The sequence below is a fragment of the Staurois parvus genome, unplaced genomic scaffold, assembly GCF_062004578.1.
Source record: "Staurois parvus isolate SC_StPar_1 unplaced genomic scaffold, SC_StPar_1.0 ptg000860l, whole genome shotgun sequence".
Taxonomy (NCBI): Eukaryota; Metazoa; Chordata; class Amphibia; order Anura; family Ranidae; genus Staurois; species Staurois parvus.
In genome coordinates this window covers 4,206,369-4,225,518 of record NW_028318656.1, presented here as the reverse complement: position 1 = coordinate 4,225,518, position 19,150 = coordinate 4,206,369, and the positions used below count along the sequence as shown (strand labels likewise).

General features: G+C 49.6%; 17 non-coding genes across 17 annotated transcripts; 2 read left to right on the top strand and 15 right to left on the bottom strand.

Annotated features, from left to right (window-relative positions):
- Positions 1-532: 532 nt before the first annotated feature.
- TRNAN-GUU (transfer RNA asparagine (anticodon GUU)) lies at positions 533-606 on the bottom strand. Its single transcript has one exon. It is a non-coding gene; the product is annotated as a tRNA-Asn (tRNA).
- Positions 607-748: 142 nt separating this feature from the next.
- On the bottom strand, positions 749-836 carry TRNAY-GUA (transfer RNA tyrosine (anticodon GUA)). Its single transcript is given in 2 exon segments — positions 749-784; positions 800-836. It is a non-coding gene; the product is annotated as a tRNA-Tyr (tRNA).
- Positions 837-3,028: 2,192 nt separating this feature from the next.
- On the bottom strand, positions 3,029-3,102 carry TRNAN-GUU (transfer RNA asparagine (anticodon GUU)). The gene has a single exon. It is a non-coding gene; the product is annotated as a tRNA-Asn (tRNA).
- Positions 3,103-3,244: 142 nt separating this feature from the next.
- On the bottom strand, positions 3,245-3,332 carry TRNAY-GUA (transfer RNA tyrosine (anticodon GUA)). The gene is given in 2 exon segments: positions 3,245-3,280; positions 3,296-3,332. It is a non-coding gene; the product is annotated as a tRNA-Tyr (tRNA).
- A 2,192-nt stretch (positions 3,333-5,524) lies between these two features.
- On the bottom strand, positions 5,525-5,598 carry TRNAN-GUU (transfer RNA asparagine (anticodon GUU)). The gene has a single exon. It is a non-coding gene; the product is annotated as a tRNA-Asn (tRNA).
- Positions 5,599-5,740: 142 nt separating this feature from the next.
- TRNAY-GUA (transfer RNA tyrosine (anticodon GUA)) lies at positions 5,741-5,828 on the bottom strand. Its single transcript is given in 2 exon segments — positions 5,741-5,776; positions 5,792-5,828. It is a non-coding gene; the product is annotated as a tRNA-Tyr (tRNA).
- A 2,192-nt stretch (positions 5,829-8,020) lies between these two features.
- TRNAN-GUU (transfer RNA asparagine (anticodon GUU)) lies at positions 8,021-8,094 on the bottom strand. The gene has a single exon. It is a non-coding gene; the product is annotated as a tRNA-Asn (tRNA).
- Positions 8,095-8,236: 142 nt separating this feature from the next.
- Positions 8,237-8,324, bottom strand: TRNAY-GUA (transfer RNA tyrosine (anticodon GUA)). The gene is given in 2 exon segments: positions 8,237-8,272; positions 8,288-8,324. It is a non-coding gene; the product is annotated as a tRNA-Tyr (tRNA).
- A 379-nt stretch (positions 8,325-8,703) lies between these two features.
- Positions 8,704-8,776, top strand: TRNAK-CUU (transfer RNA lysine (anticodon CUU)). The gene has a single exon. It is a non-coding gene; the product is annotated as a tRNA-Lys (tRNA).
- Positions 8,777-10,516: 1,740 nt separating this feature from the next.
- On the bottom strand, positions 10,517-10,590 carry TRNAN-GUU (transfer RNA asparagine (anticodon GUU)). Its single transcript has one exon. It is a non-coding gene; the product is annotated as a tRNA-Asn (tRNA).
- Positions 10,591-11,199: 609 nt separating this feature from the next.
- TRNAK-CUU (transfer RNA lysine (anticodon CUU)) lies at positions 11,200-11,272 on the top strand. The gene has a single exon. It is a non-coding gene; the product is annotated as a tRNA-Lys (tRNA).
- Positions 11,273-13,012: 1,740 nt separating this feature from the next.
- TRNAN-GUU (transfer RNA asparagine (anticodon GUU)) lies at positions 13,013-13,086 on the bottom strand. Its single transcript has one exon. It is a non-coding gene; the product is annotated as a tRNA-Asn (tRNA).
- A 142-nt stretch (positions 13,087-13,228) lies between these two features.
- Positions 13,229-13,316, bottom strand: TRNAY-GUA (transfer RNA tyrosine (anticodon GUA)). Its single transcript is given in 2 exon segments — positions 13,229-13,264; positions 13,280-13,316. It is a non-coding gene; the product is annotated as a tRNA-Tyr (tRNA).
- A 2,192-nt stretch (positions 13,317-15,508) lies between these two features.
- On the bottom strand, positions 15,509-15,582 carry TRNAN-GUU (transfer RNA asparagine (anticodon GUU)). Its single transcript has one exon. It is a non-coding gene; the product is annotated as a tRNA-Asn (tRNA).
- Positions 15,583-15,724: 142 nt separating this feature from the next.
- TRNAY-GUA (transfer RNA tyrosine (anticodon GUA)) lies at positions 15,725-15,812 on the bottom strand. The gene is given in 2 exon segments: positions 15,725-15,760; positions 15,776-15,812. It is a non-coding gene; the product is annotated as a tRNA-Tyr (tRNA).
- Positions 15,813-18,004: 2,192 nt separating this feature from the next.
- TRNAN-GUU (transfer RNA asparagine (anticodon GUU)) lies at positions 18,005-18,078 on the bottom strand. Its single transcript has one exon. It is a non-coding gene; the product is annotated as a tRNA-Asn (tRNA).
- Positions 18,079-18,220: 142 nt separating this feature from the next.
- TRNAY-GUA (transfer RNA tyrosine (anticodon GUA)) lies at positions 18,221-18,308 on the bottom strand. Its single transcript is given in 2 exon segments — positions 18,221-18,256; positions 18,272-18,308. It is a non-coding gene; the product is annotated as a tRNA-Tyr (tRNA).
- Between the last annotated feature and the right edge of the window lie 842 nt (positions 18,309-19,150).

The following is a 19,150-nucleotide window of genomic DNA, read 5'->3' as shown; positions in this document are numbered from 1 at the left end:
GTGTACTTCAAGGCCAGCAATACACTGGGACACAAGCTTGTCCATCCACACTATCTGTATTCCACATGATTAACACCTCTATCCAGGCGATTTGACATCATTTGACACCTTTAACCATGTCAAACTAGGCACTATTAGCTATGCAGGCTTCCTGACACCCAACAAGGGGATGATATAACTTGAAAAAGGGCGCTTCCACAATTCTCACACCTCCCCTCCTGTTCTTGGACAATCAACATCTACACATTCCATGGGAATTGGACTAAACATCTTCAGGTGTGAATAGAAATGCTGGGGTTCCTTCCTGAGACTCATGGGAAGCAAAGAAGTGGCTTGACTAAACCATGAAAGATCTTCAAGATTGCAGAACAAGACCAATTGATTGCGCCGGATTACTCTCCATTTTCAAGGAATGTCGCCAGTGAATGCTCAATTGGCAGCCGTGCGAGGCGAGCCAAAGGACACGCTTTGTCTTCCTAGGTCGGTGTCAGACATGGCAGCGGGCCGGGCTAAGCTAAGGAGAAAAGGTGAGTGTCCCTGGGTGGGCTCGAACCACCAACCTTTCGGTTAACAGCCGAACGCGCTAACCGATTGCGCCACAGAGACCACACACGGAGCGTGCTTGAACTGGCCCGAAGGAGAAATGAAAGATCAACTCAAGGTGCCTAAAAAGCTTCCCAATTGCACATTTGTAGAGGCGAGGGATTGCCTTCTTTCTAAAAGGGAGAGACGCGGGGTAAAAAGCTCTTCCTTCGAGCCGGAATTGAACCAGCGACCTAAGGATTGCTACTATTATCTACTACAGTCCTCCGCTCTACCAGCTGAGCTATCGAAGGGAAGTCAGAGGTGTGCGGTAACACGTGACCCCTTGAATGCAAAGCCAGTGCTGAACACTTCGCATTTGACCTTCTGGGTTGAGCTATTGTTTGCTGCCGCCTCGGCCGGAAACTGCAAATGCCTTGGCAGATGTTATGTGGGAGGCTACGGCTTGGCCTTTGGCTCAGAGATAAAAGAATTTGGAAACAGCCAGCGCATTTGCTTGGGATCCTCCAAAGTCACAGCAAAAATGGTGATGTACCCTGTGCCCTGACAGCAAGTGAGCAGAGTAGCACTTGGAAGCACGTTGACTTTAGCCAAAGGAATTGTGCCGAAAGCTAGGAAAAAGGGCTCAGAGCCAGATAGCTGGAAGAGGCCTGGAAGAGGCAAAAGGCCGTAGCCCGGCTAGCTCAGTCAGTAGAGCATGAGACTCTTAATCTCAGGGTCATGGGCTCGAGCCCCACGTTGGGCGTGCGACACTGCCTCTTTTTGGCCCAGTGAAAGGCCTTTGCAAAACTTGGCACAACTCGGTCTCTCCAGTTCCTTCATGCGCACTGCACAATCACACCTTTACCATATCTACTGGCTCCGCTTACCTTCTCTCCACGAACGGGGAATTATTTTCCAGCTGATCTTCCTAGTGCTCACTTGCTACAGCAGCAAATCCACCTTGCGCACGAGGGGGATCTGTCGAGTCAATGTCATGCGTGGCCTTAATTGGACAGAGCTAGCAGCATGCTTGCTGCGCAGCCTTGCGTTGGTGGTATAGTGGTGAGCATAGCTGCCTTCCAAGCAGTTGACCCGAGTTCGATTCCCGGCCAACGCAATCTCCTTCTTTGCGCCCTTGACAAAACACCACAGGGCCACAGCTCCTTCTACAAAGCTCCTAAGATGTCTTGCCTTAGCCACAACAGTGCAAATATTCTCCCGCATCCCAACAGGCTCCGGCCTCATGCTTTAACTCGCTCAAGGGGTACAGCATTATCCAGGGACAAGGTTCAGCCATTTCAACCACTGATTCACAAACAATCAACTCTGGCACGCACAGCATTGCTACGTATCTGGCTACCATTCTAACAGCCTCAACTGGCAAAGATAATGCACCATTTTCAAGAATGCTAAAGAATTTCTCAACAAGGAATGTACACTGAAGTCGGAGCCAGAACAAACAAGCATGCCCCATGATGTCATAGGCCTTTTCACTTGGATACACTTTGCGGAGGCTATTGACATTGTGGGAAACATCTGAAATGAGGTAAGCATATTCATGCTGTTCATTTGCCTAGCCCCCACCCATGTTCTGGAAAGCTCTCACAGCTTCCCGAAGGCGGGAAGAACTCTGGCAAACTCAAACAACATCAGAGAATCATCAGCAGACCTGACTAATCCATCGCAGCACTCTGTTAAGCACAATACCACACTGAATTTACCTGACAGCCTTTCTGGTAAGCAGAGGCCAACTATACAAATCCTAGCACATGACTAGGAGGGTGCTACCGTGACATCTCAGGAGGGCTTTGAAAGCTTGTGGCTACCCAGACTGGGTCTTGGTTAAAACCTCCGCAAGGTCAGGAAAACAAACTGGGGAGAAGCAGAACACTTGGAGAAATATAGTCATCCCGTATGGAACTGGAGTGTCGGAAAAAGTCAGAAGGATCTTTAAGAAACATTGCATCCCTGTGTACTTCAAGGCCAGCAATACACTGGGACACAAGCTTGTCCATCCACACTATCTGTATTCCACATGATTAACACCTCTATCCAGGCGATTTGACATCATTTGACACCTTTAACCATGTCAAACTAGGCACTATTAGCTATGCAGGCTTCCTGACACCCAACAAGGGGATGATATAACTTGAAAAAGGGCGCTTCCACAATTCTCACACCTCCCCTCCTGTTCTTGGACAATCAACATCTACACATTCCATGGGAATTGGACTAAACATCTTCAGGTGTGAATAGAAATGCTGGGGTTCCTTCCTGAGACTCATGGGAAGCAAAGAAGTGGCTTGACTAAACCATGAAAGATCTTCAAGATTGCAGAACAAGACCAATTGATTGCGCCGGATTACTAGTCCATTTTCAAGGAATGTCGCCAGTGAATGCTCAATTGGCAGCCGTGCGAGGCGAGCCAAAGGACACGCTTTGTCTTCCTAGGTCGGTGTCAGACATGGCAGCGGGCCGGGCTAAGCTAAGGAGAAAAGGTGAGCGTCCCTGGGTGGGCTCGAACCACCAACCTTTCGGTTAACAGCCGAACGCGCTAACCGATTGCGCCACAGAGACCACACACGGAGCGTGCTTGAACTGGCCCGAAGGAGAAATGAAAGATCAACTCAAGGTGCCTAAAAAGCTTCCCAATTGCACATTTGTAGAGGCGAGGGATTGCCTTCTTTCTAAAAGGGAGAGACGCGGGGTAAAAAGCTCTTCCTTCGAGCCGGAATTGAACCAGCGACCTAAGGATTGCTACTATTATCTACTACAGTCCTCCGCTCTACCAGCTGAGCTATCGAAGGGAAGTCAGAGGTGTGCGGTAACACGTGACCCCTTGAATGCAAAGCCAGTGCTGAACACTTCGCATTTGACCTTCTGGGTTCAGCTATTGTTTGCTGCCGCCTCGGCCGGAAACTGCAAATGCCTTGGCAGATGTTATGTGGGAGGCTACGGCTTGGCCTTTGGCTCAGAGATAAAAGAATTTGGAAACAGCCAGCGCATTTGCTTGGGATCCTCCAAAGTCACAGCAAAAATGGTGATGTACCCTGTGCCCTGACAGCAAGTGAGCAGAGTAGCACTTGGAAGCACGTTGACTTTAGCCAAAGGAATTGTGCCGAAAGCTAGGAAAAAGGGCTCAGAGCCAGATAGCTGGAAGAGGCCTGGAAGAGGCAAAAGGCCGTAGCCCGGCTAGCTCAGTCAGTAGAGCATGAGACTCTTAATCTCAGGGTCATGGGCTCGAGCCCCACGTTGGGCGTGCGACACTGCCTCTTTTTGGCCCAGTGAAAGGCCTTTGCAAAACTTGGCACAACTCGGTCTCTCCAGTTCCTTCATGCGCACTGCACAATCACACCTTTACCATATCTACTGGCTCCGCTTACCTTCTCTCCACGAACGGGGAATTATTTTCCAGCTGATCTTCCTAGTGCTCACTTGCTACAGCAGCAAATCCACCTTGCGCACGAGGGGGATCTGTCGAGTCAATGTCATGCGTGGCCTTAATTGGACAGAGCTAGCAGCATGCTTGCTGCGCAGCCTTGCGTTGGTGGTATAGTGGTGAGCATAGCTGCCTTCCAAGCAGTTGACCCGAGTTCGATTCCCGGCCAACGCAATCTCCTTCTTTGCGCCCTTGACAAAACACCACAGGGCCACAGCTCCCTCTACAAAGCTCCTAAGATGTCTTGCCTTAGCCACAACAGTGCAAATATTCTCCCGCATCCCAACAGGCTCCGGCCTCATGCTTTAACTCGCTCAAGGGGTACAGCATTATCCAGGGACAAGGTTCAGCCATTTCAACCACTGATTCACAAACAATCAACTCTGGCACGCACAGCATTGCTACGTATCTGGCTACCATTCTAACAGCCTCAACTGGCAAAGATAATGCACCATTTTCAAGAATGCTAAAGAATTTCTCAACAAGGAATGTACACTGAAGTCGGAGCCAGAACAAACAAGCATGCCCCATGATGTCATAGGCCTTTTCACTTGGATACACTTTGCGGAGGCTATTGACATTGTGGGAAACATCTGAAATGAGGTAAGCATATTCATGCTGTTCATTTGCCTAGCCCCCACCCATGTTCTGGAAAGCTCTCACAGCTTCCCGAAGGCGGGAAGAACTCTGGCAAACTCAAACAACATCAGAGAATCATCAGCAGACCTGACTAATCCATCGCAGCACTCTGTTAAGCACAATACCACACTGAATTTACCTGACAGCCTTTCTGGTAAGCAGAGGCCAACTATACAAATCCTAGCACATGACTAGGAGGGTGCTACCGTGACATCTCAGGAGGGCTTTGAAAGCTTGTGGCTACCCAGACTGGGTCTTGGTTAAAACCTCCGCAAGGTCAGGAAAACAAACTGGGGAGAAGCAGAACACTTGGAGAAATATAGTCATCCCGTATGGAACTGGAGTGTCGGAAAAAGTCAGAAGGATCTTTAAGAAACATTGCATCCCTGTGTACTTCAAGGCCAGCAATACACTGGGACACAAGCTTGTCCATCCACACTATCTGTATTCCACATGATTAACACCTCTATCCAGGCGATTTGACATCATTTGACACCTTTAACCATGTCAAACTAGGCACTATTAGCTATGCAGGCTTCCTGACACCCAACAAGGGGATGATATAACTTGAAAAAGGGCGCTTCCACAATTCTCACACCTCCCCTCCTGTTCTTGGACAATCAACATCTACACATTCCATGGGAATTGGACTAAACATCTTCAGGTGTGAATAGAAATGCTGGGGTTCCTTCCTGAGACTCATGGGAAGCAAAGAAGTGGCTTGACTAAACCATGAAAGATCTTCAAGATTGCAGAACAAGACCAATTGATTGCGCCGGATTACTAGTCCATTTTCAAGGAATGTCGCCAGTGAATGCTCAATTGGCAGCCGTGCGAGGCGAGCCAAAGGACACGCTTTGTCTTCCTAGGTCGGTGTCAGACATGGCAGCGGGCCGGGCTAAGCTAAGGAGAAAAGGTGAGCGTCCCTGGGTGGGCTCGAACCACCAACCTTTCGGTTAACAGCCGAACGCGCTAACCGATTGCGCCACAGAGACCACACACGGAGTGTGCTTGAACTGGCCCGAAGGAGAAATGAAAGATCAACTCAAGGTGCCTAAAAAGCTTCCCAATTGCACATTTGTAGAGGCGAGGGATTGCCTTCTTTCTAAAAGGGAGAGACGCGGGGTAAAAAGCTCTTCCTTCGAGCCGGAATTGAACCAGCGACCTAAGGATTGCTACAATTATCTACTACAGTCCTCCGCTCTACCAGCTGAGCTATCGAAGGGAAGTCGGAGGTGTGTGGTAACACGTGACCCCTTGAATGCAAAGCCAGTGCTGAACACTTCGCATTTGACCTTCTGGGTTGAGCTATTGTTTGCTGCCGCCTCGGCCGGAAACTGCAAATGCCTTGGCAGATGTTATGTGGGAGGCTACGGCTTGGCCTTTGGCTCAGAGAGAAAAGGGTTTGGAAACAGCCAGCGCATTTGCTTGGGATCCTCCAAAGTCACAGCAAAAATGGTGATGTACCCTGTGCCCTGACAGCAAGTGAGCAGAGTAGCACTTGGAAGCACGTTGACTTTAGCCAAAGGAATTGTGCCGAAAGCTAGGAACAAGGGCTCAGAGCCAGATAGCTGGAAGAGGCCTGGAAGAGGCAAAAGGCCGTAGCCCGGCTAGCTCAGTCGGTAGAGCATGAGACTCTTAATCTCAGGGTCGTGGGTTCAAGCCCCACGTTGGGCGTGCGACACTGCCTCCTTTTGGCCCAGTGAAAGGCCTTTGCAAAACTTGGCACAACTCGGTCTCTCCAGTTCCTTCATGCGCACTGCACAATCACACCTTTACCATATCTACTGGCTCCGCTTACCTTCTCTCCACGAACGGGGAATTATTTTCCAGCTGATCTTCCTAGTGCTCACTTGCTACGGCAGCAAATCCACCTTGCGCACGAGGGGGATCTGTCGAGTCAATGTCATGCGTGGCCTTAATTGGACAGAGCTAGCAGCATGCTTGCTGCGCAGCCTTGCGTTGGTGGTATAGTGGTGAGCATAGCTGCCTTCCAAGCAGTTGACCCGGGTTCGATTCCCAGCCAACGCAATCTCCCTCTTTGCGCCCTTGACAAAACACCACAGGGCCACAGCTCCTTCAACAAAGCTCCTAAGATGTCTTGCCTTAGCCACAACAGTGCAAATATTCTCCCGCATCCCAACAGGCTCCGGCCTCATGCTTTAACTCGCTCAAGGGGTACAGCATTATCCAGGGACAAGGTTCAGCCATTTCAACCACTGATTCACAAACAATCAACTCTGGCACGCACGGCATTGCTACGTATCTGGCTACCATTCTAACAGCCTCAACTGGCAAAGATAATGCACCATTTTCAAGAATGCTAAAGAATTTCTCAACAAGGAATGTACACTGAAGTCGGAGCCAGAACAAACAAGCATGCCCCATGATGTCATAGGCCTTTTCACTTGGATACACTTTGCGGAGGCTATTGACATTGTGGGAAACATCTGAAATGAGGTAAGCATATTCATGCTGTTCATTTGCCTAGCCCCCACCCATGTTCTGGAAAGCTCTCACAGCTTCCCGAAGGCGGGAAGAACTCTGGCAAACTCAAACAACATCAGAGAATCATCAGCAGACCTGACTAATCCATCGCAGCACTCTGTTAAGCACAATACCACACTGAATTTACCTGACAGCCTTTCTGGTAAGCAGAGGCCAACTATACAAATCCTAGCACATGACTAGGAGGGTGCTACCGTGACATCTCAGGAGGGCTTTGAAAGCTTGTGGCTACCCAGACTGGGTCTTGGTTAAAACCTCCGCAAGGTCAGGAAAACAAACTGGGGAGAAGCAGAACACTTGGAGAAATATAGTCATCCCGTATGGAACTGGAGTGTCGGAAAAAGTCAGAAGGATCTTTAAGAAACATTGCATCCCTGTGTACTTCAAGGCCAGCAATACACTGGGACACAAGCTTGTCCATCCACACTATCTGTATTCCACATGATTAACACCTCTATCCAGGCGATTTGACATCATTTGACACCTTTAACCATGTCAAACTAGGCACTATTAGCTATGCAGGCTTCCTGACACCCAACAAGGGGATGATATAACTTGAAAAAGGGCGCTTCCACAATTCTCACACCTCCCCTCCTGTTCTTGGACAATCAACATCTACACATTCCATGGGAATTGGACTAAACATCTTCAGGTGTGAATAGAAATGCGGGGGTTCCTTCCTGAGACTCATGGGAAGCAAAGAAGTGGCTTGACTAAACCATGAAAGATCTTCAAGATTGCAGAACAAGACCAATTGATTGCGCCGGATTACTAGTCCATTTTCAAGGAATGTCGCCAGTGAATGCTCAATTGGCAGCCGTGCGAGGCGAGCCAAAGGACACGCTTTGTCTTCCTAGGTCGGTGTCAGACATGGCAGCGGGCCGGGCTAAGCTAAGGAGAAAAGGTGAGCGTCCCTGGGTGGGCTCGAACCACCAACCTTTCGGTTAACAGCCGAACGCGCTAACCGATTGCGCCACAGAGACCACACACGGAGCGTGCTTGAACTGGCCCGAAGGAGAAATGAAAGATCAACTCAAGGTGCCTAAAAAGCTTCCCAATTGCACATTTGTAGAGGCGAGGGATTGCCTTCTTTCTAAAAGGGAGAGACGCGGGGTAAAAAGCTCTTCCTTCGAGCCGGAATTGAACCAGCGACCTAAGGATTGCTACTATTATCTACTACAGTCCTCCGCTCTACCAGCTGAGCTATCGAAGGGAAGTCTGAGGTGTGCGGTAACACGTGACCCCTTGAATGCAAAGCCAGTGCTGAACACTTCGCATTTGACCTTCTGGGTTCAGCTATTGTTTGCTGCCGCCTCGGCCGGAAACTGCAAATGCCTTGGCAGATGTTATGTGGGAGGCTACGGCTTGGCCTTTGGCTCAGAGAGAAAAGGGTTTGGAAACAGCCAGCGCATTTGCTTGGGATCCTCCAAAGTCACAGCAAAAATGGTGATGTACCCTGTGCCCTGACAGCAAGTGAGCAGAGTAGCACTTGGAAGCACGTTGACTTTAGCCAAAGGAATTGTGCCGAAAGCTAGGAAAAAGGGCTCAGAGCCAGATAGCTGGAAGAGGCCTGGAAGAAGCAAAAGGCCATAGCCCGGCTAGCTCAGTCGGTAGAGCATGAGACTCTTAATCTCAGGGTCGTGGGTTCGAGCCCCACGTTGGGCGTGCGACACTGCCTCTTTTTGGCCCAGTGAAAGGCCTTTGCAAAACTTGGCACAACTCGGTCTCTCCAGTTCCTTCATGCGCACTGCACAATCACACCTTTACCATATCTACTGGCTCCGCTTACCTTCTCTCCACGAACGGGGAATTATTTTCCAGCTGATCTTCCTAGTGCTCACTTGCTACGGCAGCAAATCCACCTTGCGCACGAGGGGGATCTGTCGAGTCAATGTCATGCGTGGCCTTAATTGGACAGAGCTAGCAGCATGCTTGCTGCGCAGCCTTGCATTGGTGGTATAGTGGTGAGCATAGCTGCCTTCCAAGCAGTTGACCCGGGTTCGATTCCCGGCCAACGCAATCTCCTTCTTTGCGCCCTTGACAAAACACCACAGGGCCACAGCTCCTTCAACAAAGCTCCTAAGATGTCTTGCCTTAGCCACAACAGTGCAAATATTCTCCCGCATCCCAACAGGCTCCGGCCTCATGCTTTAACTCGCTCAAGGGGTACAGCATTATCCAGGGACAAGGTTCAGCCATTTCAACCACTGATTCACAAACAATCAACTCTGGCACGCACGGCATTGCTACGTATCTGGCTACCATTCTAACAGCCTCAACTGGCAAAGATAATGCACCATTTTCAAGAATGCTAAAGAATTTCTCAACAAGGAATGTACACTGAAGTCGGAGCCAGAACAAACAAGCATGCCCCATGATGTCATAGGCCTTTTCACTTGGATACACTTTGCGGAGGCTATTGACATTGTGGGAAACATCTGAAATGAGGTAAGCATATTCATGCTGTTCATTTGCCTAGCCCCCACCCATGTTCTGGAAAGCTCTCACAGCTTCCCGAAGGCGGGAAGAACTCTGGCAAACTCAAACAACATCAGAGAATCATCAGCAGACCTGACTAATCCATCGCAGCACTCTGTTAAGCACAATACCACACTGAATTTACCTGACAGCCTTTCTGGTAAGCAGAGGCCAACTATACAAATCCTAGCACATGACTAGGAGGGTGCTACCGTGACATCTCAGGAGGGCTTTGAAAGCTTGTGGCTACCCAGACTGGGTCTTGGTTAAAACCTCCGCAAGGTCAGGAAAACAAACTGGGGAGAAGCAGAACACTTGGAGAAATATAGTCATCCCGTATGGAACTGGAGTGTCGGAAAAAGTCAGAAGGATCTTTAAGAAACATTGCATCCCTGTGTACTTCAAGGCCAGCAATACACTGGGACACAAGCTTGTCCATCCACACTATCTGTATTCCACATGATTAACACCTCTATCCAGGCGATTTGACATCATTTGACACCTTTAACCATGTCAAACTAGGCACTATTAGCTATGCAGGCTTCCTGACACCCAACAAGGGGATGATATAACTTGAAAAAGGGCGCTTCCACAATTCTCACACCTCCCCTCCTGTTCTTGGACAATCAACATCTACACATTCCATGGGAATTGGACTAAACATCTTCAGGTGTGAATAGAAATGCTGGGGTTCTTTCCTGAGACTCATGGGAAGCAAAGAAGTGGCTTGACTAAACCATGAAAGATCTTCAAGATTGCAGAACAAGACCAATTGATTGCGCCGGATTACTAGTCCATTTTCAAGGAATGTCGCCAGTGAATGCTCAATTGGCAGCCGTGCGAGGCGAGCCAAAGGACACGCTTTGTCTTCCTAGGTCGGTGTCAGACATGGCAGCGGGCCGGGCTAAGCTAAGGAGAAAAGGTGAGCGTCCCTGGGTGGGCTCGAACCACCAACCTTTCGGTTAACAGCCGAACGCGCTAACCGATTGCGCCACAGAGACCACACACGGAGCGTGCTTGAACTGGCCCGAAGGAGAAATGAAAGATCAACTCAAGGTGCCTAAAAAGCTTCCCAATTGCACATTTGTAGAGGCGAGGGATTGCCTTCTTTCTAAAAGGGAGAGACGCGGGGTAAAAAGCTCTTCCTTCGAGTCGGAATTGAACCAGCGACCTAAGGATTGCTACTATTATCTACTACAGTCCTCCGCTCTACCAGCTGAGCTATCGAAGGGAAGTCTGAGGTGTGCGGTAACACGTGACCCCTTGAATGCAAAGCCAGTGCTGAACACTTCGCATTTGACCTTCTGGGTTCAGCTATTGTTTGCTGCCGCCTCGGCCGGAAACTGCAAATGCCTTGGCAGATGTTATGTGGGAGGCTACGGCTTGGCCTTTGGCTCAGAGAGAAAAGGGTTTGGAAACAGCCAGCGCATTTGCTTGGGATCCTCCAAAGTCACAGCAAAAATGGTGATGTACCCTGTGCCCTGACAGCAAGTGAGCAGAGTAGCACTTGGAAGCACGTTGACTTTAGCCAAAGGAATTGTGCCGAAAGCTAGGAAAAAGGGCTCAGAGCCAGATAGCTGGAAGAGGCCTGGAAGAGGCAAAAGGCCGTAGCCCGGCTAGCTCAGTCGGTAGAGCATGAGACTCTTAATCTCAGGGTCGTGGGTTCGAGCCCCACGTTGGGCGTGCGACACTGCCTCTCTTTGGCCCAGTGAAAGGCCTTTGCAAAACTTGGCACAACTCGGTCTCTCCAGTTCCTTCATGCGCACTGCACAATCACACCTTTACCATATCTACTGGCTCCGCTTACCTTCTCTCCACGAACGGGGAATTATTTTCCAGCTGATCTTCCTAGTGCTCACTTGCTACGGCAGCAAATCCACCTTGCGCACGAGGGGGATCTGTCGAGTCAATGTCATGCGTGGCCTTAATTGGACAGAGCTAGCAGCATGCTTGCTGCGCAGCCTTGCGTTGGTGGTATAGTGGTGAGCATAGCTGCCTTCCAAGCAGTTGACCCGGGTTCGATTCCCAGCCAACGCAATCTCCTTCTTTGCGCCCTTGACAAAACACCACAGGGCCACAGCTCCTTCAACAAAGCTCCTAAGATGTCTTGCCTTAGCCACAACAGTGCAAATATTCTCCCGCATCCCAACAGGCTCCGGCCTCATGCTTTAACTCGCTCAAGGGGTACAGCATTATCCAGGGACAAGGTTCAGCCATTTCAACCACTGATTCACAAACAATCAACTCTGGCACGCACGGCATTGCTACGTATCTGGCTACCATTCTAACAGCCTCAACTGGCAAAGATAATGCACCATTTTCAAGAATGCTAAAGAATTTCTCAACAAGGAATGTACACTGAAGTCGGAGCCAGAACAAACAAGCATGCCCCATGATGTCATAGGCCTTTTCACTTGGATACACTTTGCGGAGGCTATTGACATTGTGGGAAACATCTGAAATGAGGTAAGCATATTCATGCTGTTCATTTGCCTAGCCCCCACCCATGTTCTGGAAAGCTCTCACAGCTTCCCGAAGGCGGGAAGAACTCTGGCAAACTCAAACAACATCAGAGAATCATCAGCAGACCTGACTAATCCATCGCAGCACTCTGTTAAGCACAATACCACACTGAATTTACCTGACAGCCTTTCTGGTAAGCAGAGGCCAACTATACAAATCCTAGCACATGACTAGGAGGGTGCTACCGTGACATCTCAGGAGGGCTTTGAAAGCTTGTGGCTACCCAGACTGGGTCTTGGTTAAAACCTCCGCAAGGTCAGGAAAACAAACTGGGGAGAAGCAGAACACTTGGAGAAATATAGTCATCCCGTATGGAACTGGAGTGTCGGAAAAAGTCAGAAGGATCTTTAAGAAACATTGCATCCCTGTGTACTTCAAGGCCAGCAATACACTGGGACACAAGCTTGTCCATCCACACTATCTGTATTCCACATGATTAACACCTCTATCCAGGCGATTTGACATCATTTGACACCTTTAACCATGTCAAACTAGGCACTATTAGCTATGCAGGCTTCCTGACACCCAACAAGGGGATGATATAACTTGAAAAAGGGCGCTTCCACAATTCTCACACCTCCCCTCCTGTTCTTGGACAATCAACATCTACACATTCCATGGGAATTGGACTAAACATCTTCAGGTGTGAATAGAAATGCTGGGGTTCCTTCCTGAGACTCATGGGAAGCAAAGAAGTGGCTTGACTAAACCATGAAAGATCTTCAAGATTGCAGAACAAGACCAATTGATTGCGCCGGATTACTAGTCCATTTTCAAGGAATGTCGCCAGTGAATGCTCAATTGGCAGCCGTGCGAGGCGAGCCAAAGGACACGCTTTGTCTTCCTAGGTCGGTGTCAGACATGGCAGCGGGCCGGGCTAAGCTAAGGAGAAAAGGTGAGCGTCCCTGGGTGGGCTCGAACCACCAACCTTTCGGTTAACAGCCGAACGCGCTAACCGATTGCGCCACAGAGACCACACACGGAGCGTGCTTGAACTGGCCCGAAGGAGAAATGAAAGATCAACTCAAGGTGCCTAAAAAGCTTCCCAATTGCACATTTGTAGAGGCGAGGGATTGCCTTCTTTCTAAAAGGGAGAGACGCGGGGTAAAAAGCTCTTCCTTCGAGCCGGAATTGAACCAGCGACCTAAGGATTACTACTATTATCTACTACAGTCCTCCGCTCTACCAGCTGAGCTATCGAAGGGAAGTCGGAGGTGTGCGGTAACACGTGACCCCTTGAATGCAAAGCCAGTGCTGAACACTTTGCATTTGACCTTCTGGGTTGAGCTATTGTTTGCTGCCGCCTCGGCCGGAAACTGCAAATGCCTTGGCAGATGTTATGTGGGAGGCTACGGCTTGGCCTTTGGCTCAGAGAGAAAAGGGTTTGGAAACAGCCAGCGCATTTGCTTGGGATCCTCCAAAGTCACAGCAAAAATGGTGATGTACCCTGTGCCCTGACAGCAAGTGAGCAGAGTAGCACTTGGAAGCACGTTGACTTTAGCCAAAGGAATTGTGCCGAAAGCTAGGAAAAAGGGCTCAGAGCCAGATAGCTGGAAGAGGCCTGGAAGAGGCAAAAGGCCGTAGCCCGGCTAGCTCAGTCAGTAGAGCATGAGACTCTTAATCTCAGGGTCATGGGCTCGAGCCCCACGTTGGGCGTGCGACACTGCCTCTTTTTGGCCCAGTGAAAGGCCTTTGCAAAACTTGGCACAACTCGGTCTCTCCAGTTCCTTCATGCGCACTGCACAATCACACCTTTACCATATCTACTGGCTCCGCTTACCTTCTCTCCACGAACGGGGAATTATTTTCCAGCTGATCTTCCTAGTGCTCACTTGCTACAGCAGCAAATCCACCTTGCGCACGAGGGGGATCTGTCGAGTCAATGTCATGCGTGGCCTTAATTGGACAGAGCTAGCAGCATGCTTGCTGCGCAGCCTTGCGTTGGTGGTATAGTGGTGAGCATAGCTGCCTTCCAAGCAGTTGACCCGAGTTCGATTCCCGGCCAACGCAATCTCCTTCTTTGCGCCCTTGACAAAACACCACAGGGCCACAGCTCCTTCTACAAAGCTCCTAAGATGTCTTGCCTTAGCCACAACAGTGCAAATATTCTCCCGCATCCCAACAGGCTCCGGCCTCATGCTTTAACTCGCTCAAGGGGTACAGCATTATCCAGGGACAAGGTTCAGCCATTTCAACCACTGATTCACAAACAATCAACTCTGGCACGCACAGCATTGCTACGTATCTGGCTACCATTCTAACAGCCTCAACTGGCAAAGATAATGCACCATTTTCAAGAATGCTAAAGAATTTCTCAACAAGGAATGTACACTGAAGTCGGAGCCAGAACAAACAAGCATGCCCCATGATGTCATAGGCCTTTTCACTTGGATACACTTTGCGGAGGCTATTGACATTGTGGGAAACATCTGAAATGAGGTAAGCATATTCATGCTGTTCATTTGCCTAGCCCCCACCCATGTTCTGGAAAGCTCTCACAGCTTCCCGAAGGCGGGAAGAACTCTGGCAAACTCAAACAACATCAGAGAATCATCAGCAGACCTGACTAATCCATCGCAGCACTCTGTTAAGCACAATACCACACTGAATTTACCTGACAGCCTTTCTGGTAAGCAGAGGCCAACTATACAAATCCTAGCACATGACTAGGAGGGTGCTACCGTGACATCTCAGGAGGGCTTTGAAAGCTTGTGGCTACCCAGACTGGGTCTTGGTTAAAACCTCCGCAAGGTCAGGAAAACAAACTGGGGAGAAGCAGAACACTTGGAGAAATATAGTCATCCCGTATGGAACTGGAGTGTCGGAAAAAGTCAGAAGGATCTTTAAGAAACATTGCATCCCTGTGTACTTCAAGGCCAGCAATACACTGGGACACAAGCTTGTCCATCCACACTATCTGTATTCCACATGATTAACACCTCTATCCAGGCGATTTGACATCATTTGACACCTTTAACCATGTCAAACTAGGCACTATTAGCTATGCAGGCTTCCTGACACCCAACAAGGGGATGATATAACTTGAAAAAGGGCGCTTCCACAATTCTCACACCTCCCCTCCTGTTCTTGGACAATCAACATCTACACATTCCATGGGAATTGGACTAAACATCTTCAGGTGTGAATAGAAATGCTGGGGTTCCTTCCTGAGACTCATGGGAAGCAAAGAAGTGGCTTGACTAAACCATGAAAGATCTTCAAGATTGCAGAACAAGACCAATTGATTGCGCCGGATTACTAGTCCATTTTCAAGGAATGTCGCCAGTGAATGCTCAATTGGCAGCCGTGCGAGGCGAGCCAAAGGACACGCTTTGTCTTCCTAGGTCGGTGTCAGACATGGCAGCGGGCCGGGCTAAGCTAAGGAGAAAAGGTGAGCGTCCCTGGGTGGGCTCGAACCACCAACCTTTCGGTTAACAGCCGAACGCGCTAACCGATTGCGCCACAGAGACCACACACGGAGCGTGCTTGAACTGGCCCGAAGGAGAAATGAAAGATCAACTCAAGGTGCCTAAAAAGCTTCCCAATTGCACATTTGTAGAGGCGAGGGATTGCCTTCTTTCTAAAAGGGAGAGACGCGGGGTAAAAAGCTCTTCCTTCGAGCCGGAATTGAACCAGCGACCTAAGGATTGCTACTATTATCTACTACAGTCCTCCGCTCTACCAGCTGAGCTATCGAAGGGAAGTCAGAGGTGTGCGGTAACACGTGACCCCTTGAATGCAAAGCCAGTGCTGAACACTTCGCATTTGACCTTCTGGGTTCAGCTATTGTTTGCTGCCGCCTCGGCCGGAAACTGCAAATGCCTTGGCAGATGTTATGTGGGAGGCTACGGCTTGGCCTTTGGCTCAGAGATAAAAGAATTTGGAAACAGCCAGCGCATTTGCTTGGGATCCTCCAAAGTCACAGCAAAAATGGTGATGTACCCTGTGCCCTGACAGCAAGTGAGCAGAGTAGCACTTGGAAGCACGTTGACTTTAGCCAAAGGAATTGTGCCGAAAGCTAGGAAAAAGGGCTCAGAGCCAGATAGCTGGAAGAGGCCTGGAAGAGGCAAAAGGCCGTAGCCCGGCTAGCTCAGTCAGTAGAGCATGAGACTCTTAATCTCAGGGTCATGGGCTCGAGCCCCACGTTGGGCGTGCGACACTGCCTCTTTTTGGCCCAGTGAAAGGCCTTTGCAAAACTTGGCACAACTCGGTCTCTCCAGTTCCTTCATGCGCACTGCACAATCACACCTTTACCATATCTACTGGCTCCGCTTACCTTCTCTCCACGAACGGGGAATTATTTTCCAGCTGATCTTCCTAGTGCTCACTTGCTACAGCAGCAAATCCACCTTGCGCACGAGGGGGATCTGTCGAGTCAATGTCATGCGTGGCCTTAATTGGACAGAGCTAGCAGCATGCTTGCTGCGCAGCCTTGCGTTGGTGGTATAGTGGTGAGCATAGCTGCCTTCCAAGCAGTTGACCCGAGTTCGATTCCCGGCCAACGCAATCTCCTTCTTTGCGCCCTTGACAAAACACCACAGGGCCACAGCTCCCTCTACAAAGCTCCTAAGATGTCTTGCCTTAGCCACAACAGTGCAAATATTCTCCCGCATCCCAACAGGCTCCGGCCTCATGCTTTAACTCGCTCAAGGGGTACAGCATTATCCAGGGACAAGGTTCAGCCATTTCAACCACTGATTCACAAACAATCAACTCTGGCACGCACAGCATTGCTACGTATCTGGCTACCATTCTAACAGCCTCAACTGGCAAAGATAATGCACCATTTTCAAGAATGCTAAAGAATTTCTCAACAAGGAATGTACACTGAAGTCGGAGCCAGAACAAACAAGCATGCCCCATGATGTCATAGGCCTTTTCACTTGGATACACTTTGCGGAGGCTATTGACATTGTGGGAAACATCTGAAATGAGGTAAGCATATTCATGCTGTTCATTTGCCTAGCCCCCACCCATGTTCTGGAAAGCTCTCACAGCTTCCCGAAGGCGGGAAGAACTCTGGCAAACTCAAACAACATCAGAGAATCATCAGCAGACCTGACTAATCCATCGCAGCACTCTGTTAAGCACAATACCACACTGAATTTACCTGACAGCCTTTCTGGTAAGCAGAGGCCAACTATACAAATCCTAGCACATGACTAGGAGGGTGCTACCGTGACATCTCAGGAGGGCTTTGAAAGCTTGTGGCTACCCAGACTGGGTCTTGGTTAAAACCTCCGCAAGGTCAGGAAAACAAACTGGGGAGAAGCAGAACACTTGGAGAAATATAGTCATCCCGTATGGAACTGGAGTGTCGGAAAAAGTCAGAAGGATCTTTAAGAAACATTGCATCCCTGTGTACTTCAAGGCCAGCAATACACTGGGACACAAGCTTGTCCATCCACACTATCTGTATTCCACATGATTAACACCTCTATCCAGGCGATTTGACATCATTTGACACCTTTAACCATGTCAAACTAGGCACTATTAGCTATGCAGGCTTCCTGACACCCAACAAGGGGATGATATAACTTGAAAAAGGGCGCTTCCACAATTCTCACACCTCCCCTCCTGTTCTTGGACAATCAACATCTACACATTCCATGGGAATTGGACTAAACATCTTCAGGTGTGAATAGAAATGCTGGGGTTCCTTCCTGAGACTCATGGGAAGCAAAGAAGTGGCTTGACTAAACCATGAAAGATCTTCAAGATTGCAGAACAAGACCAATTGATTGCGCCGGATTACTAGTCCATTTTCAAGGAATGTCGCCAGTGAATGCTCAATTGGCAGCCGTGCGAGGCGAGCCAAAGGACACGCTTTGTCTTCCTAGGTCGGTGTCAGACATGGCAGCGGGCCGGGCTAAGCTAAGGAGAAAAGGTGAGCGTCCCTGGGTGGGCTCGAACCACCAACCTTTCGGTTAACAGCCGAACGCGCTAACCGATTGCGCCACAGAGACCACACACGGAGCGTGCTTGAACTGGCCCGAAGGAGAAATGAAAGATCAACTCAAGGTGCCTAAAAAGCTTCCCAATTGCACATTTGTAGAGGCGAGGGATTGCCTTCTTTCTAAAAGGGAGAGACGCGGGGTAAAAAGCTCTTCCTTCGAGCCGGAATTGAACCAGCGACCTAAGGATTGCTACAATTATCTACTACAGTCCTCCGCTCTACCAGCTGAGCTATCGAAGGGAAGTCGGAGGTGTGTGGTAACACGTGACCCCTTGAATGCAAAGCCAGTGCTGAACACTTCGCATTTGACCTTCTGGGTTGAGCTATTGTTTGCTGCCGCCTCGGCCGGAAACTGCAAATGCCTTGGCAGATGTTATGTGGGAGGCTACGGCTTGGCCTTTGGCTCAGAGAGAAAAGGGTTTGGAAACAGCCAGCGCATTTGCTTGGGATCCTCCAAAGTCACAGCAAAAATGGTGATGTACCCTGTGCCCTGACAGCAAGTGAGCAGAGTAGCACTTGGAAGCACGTTGACTTTAGCCAAAGGAATTGTGCCGAAAGCTAGGAACAAGGGCTCAGAGCCAGATAGCTGGAAGAGGCCTGGAAGAGGCAAAAGGCCGTAGCCCGGCTAGCTCAGTCGGTAGAGCATGAGACTCTTAATCTCAGGGTCGTGGGTTCAAGCCCCACGTTGGGCGTGCGACACTGCCTCCCTTTGGCCCAGTGAAAGGCCTTTGCAAAACTTGGCACAACTCGGTCTCTCCAGTTCCTTCATGCGCACTGCACAATCACACCTTTACCATATCTACTGGCTCCGCTTACCTTCTCTCCACGAACGGGGAATTATTTTCCAGCTGATCTTCCTAGTGCTCACTTGCTACGGCAGCAAATCCACCTTGCGCACGAGGGGGATCTGTCGAGTCAATGTCATGCGTGGCCTTAATTGGACAGAGCTAGCAGCATGCTTGCTGCGCAGCCTTGCGTTGGTGGTATAGTGGTGAGCATAGCTGCCTTCCAAGCAGTTGACCCGGGTTCGATTCCCAGCCAACGCAATCTCCCTCTTTGCGCCCTTGACAAAACACCACAGG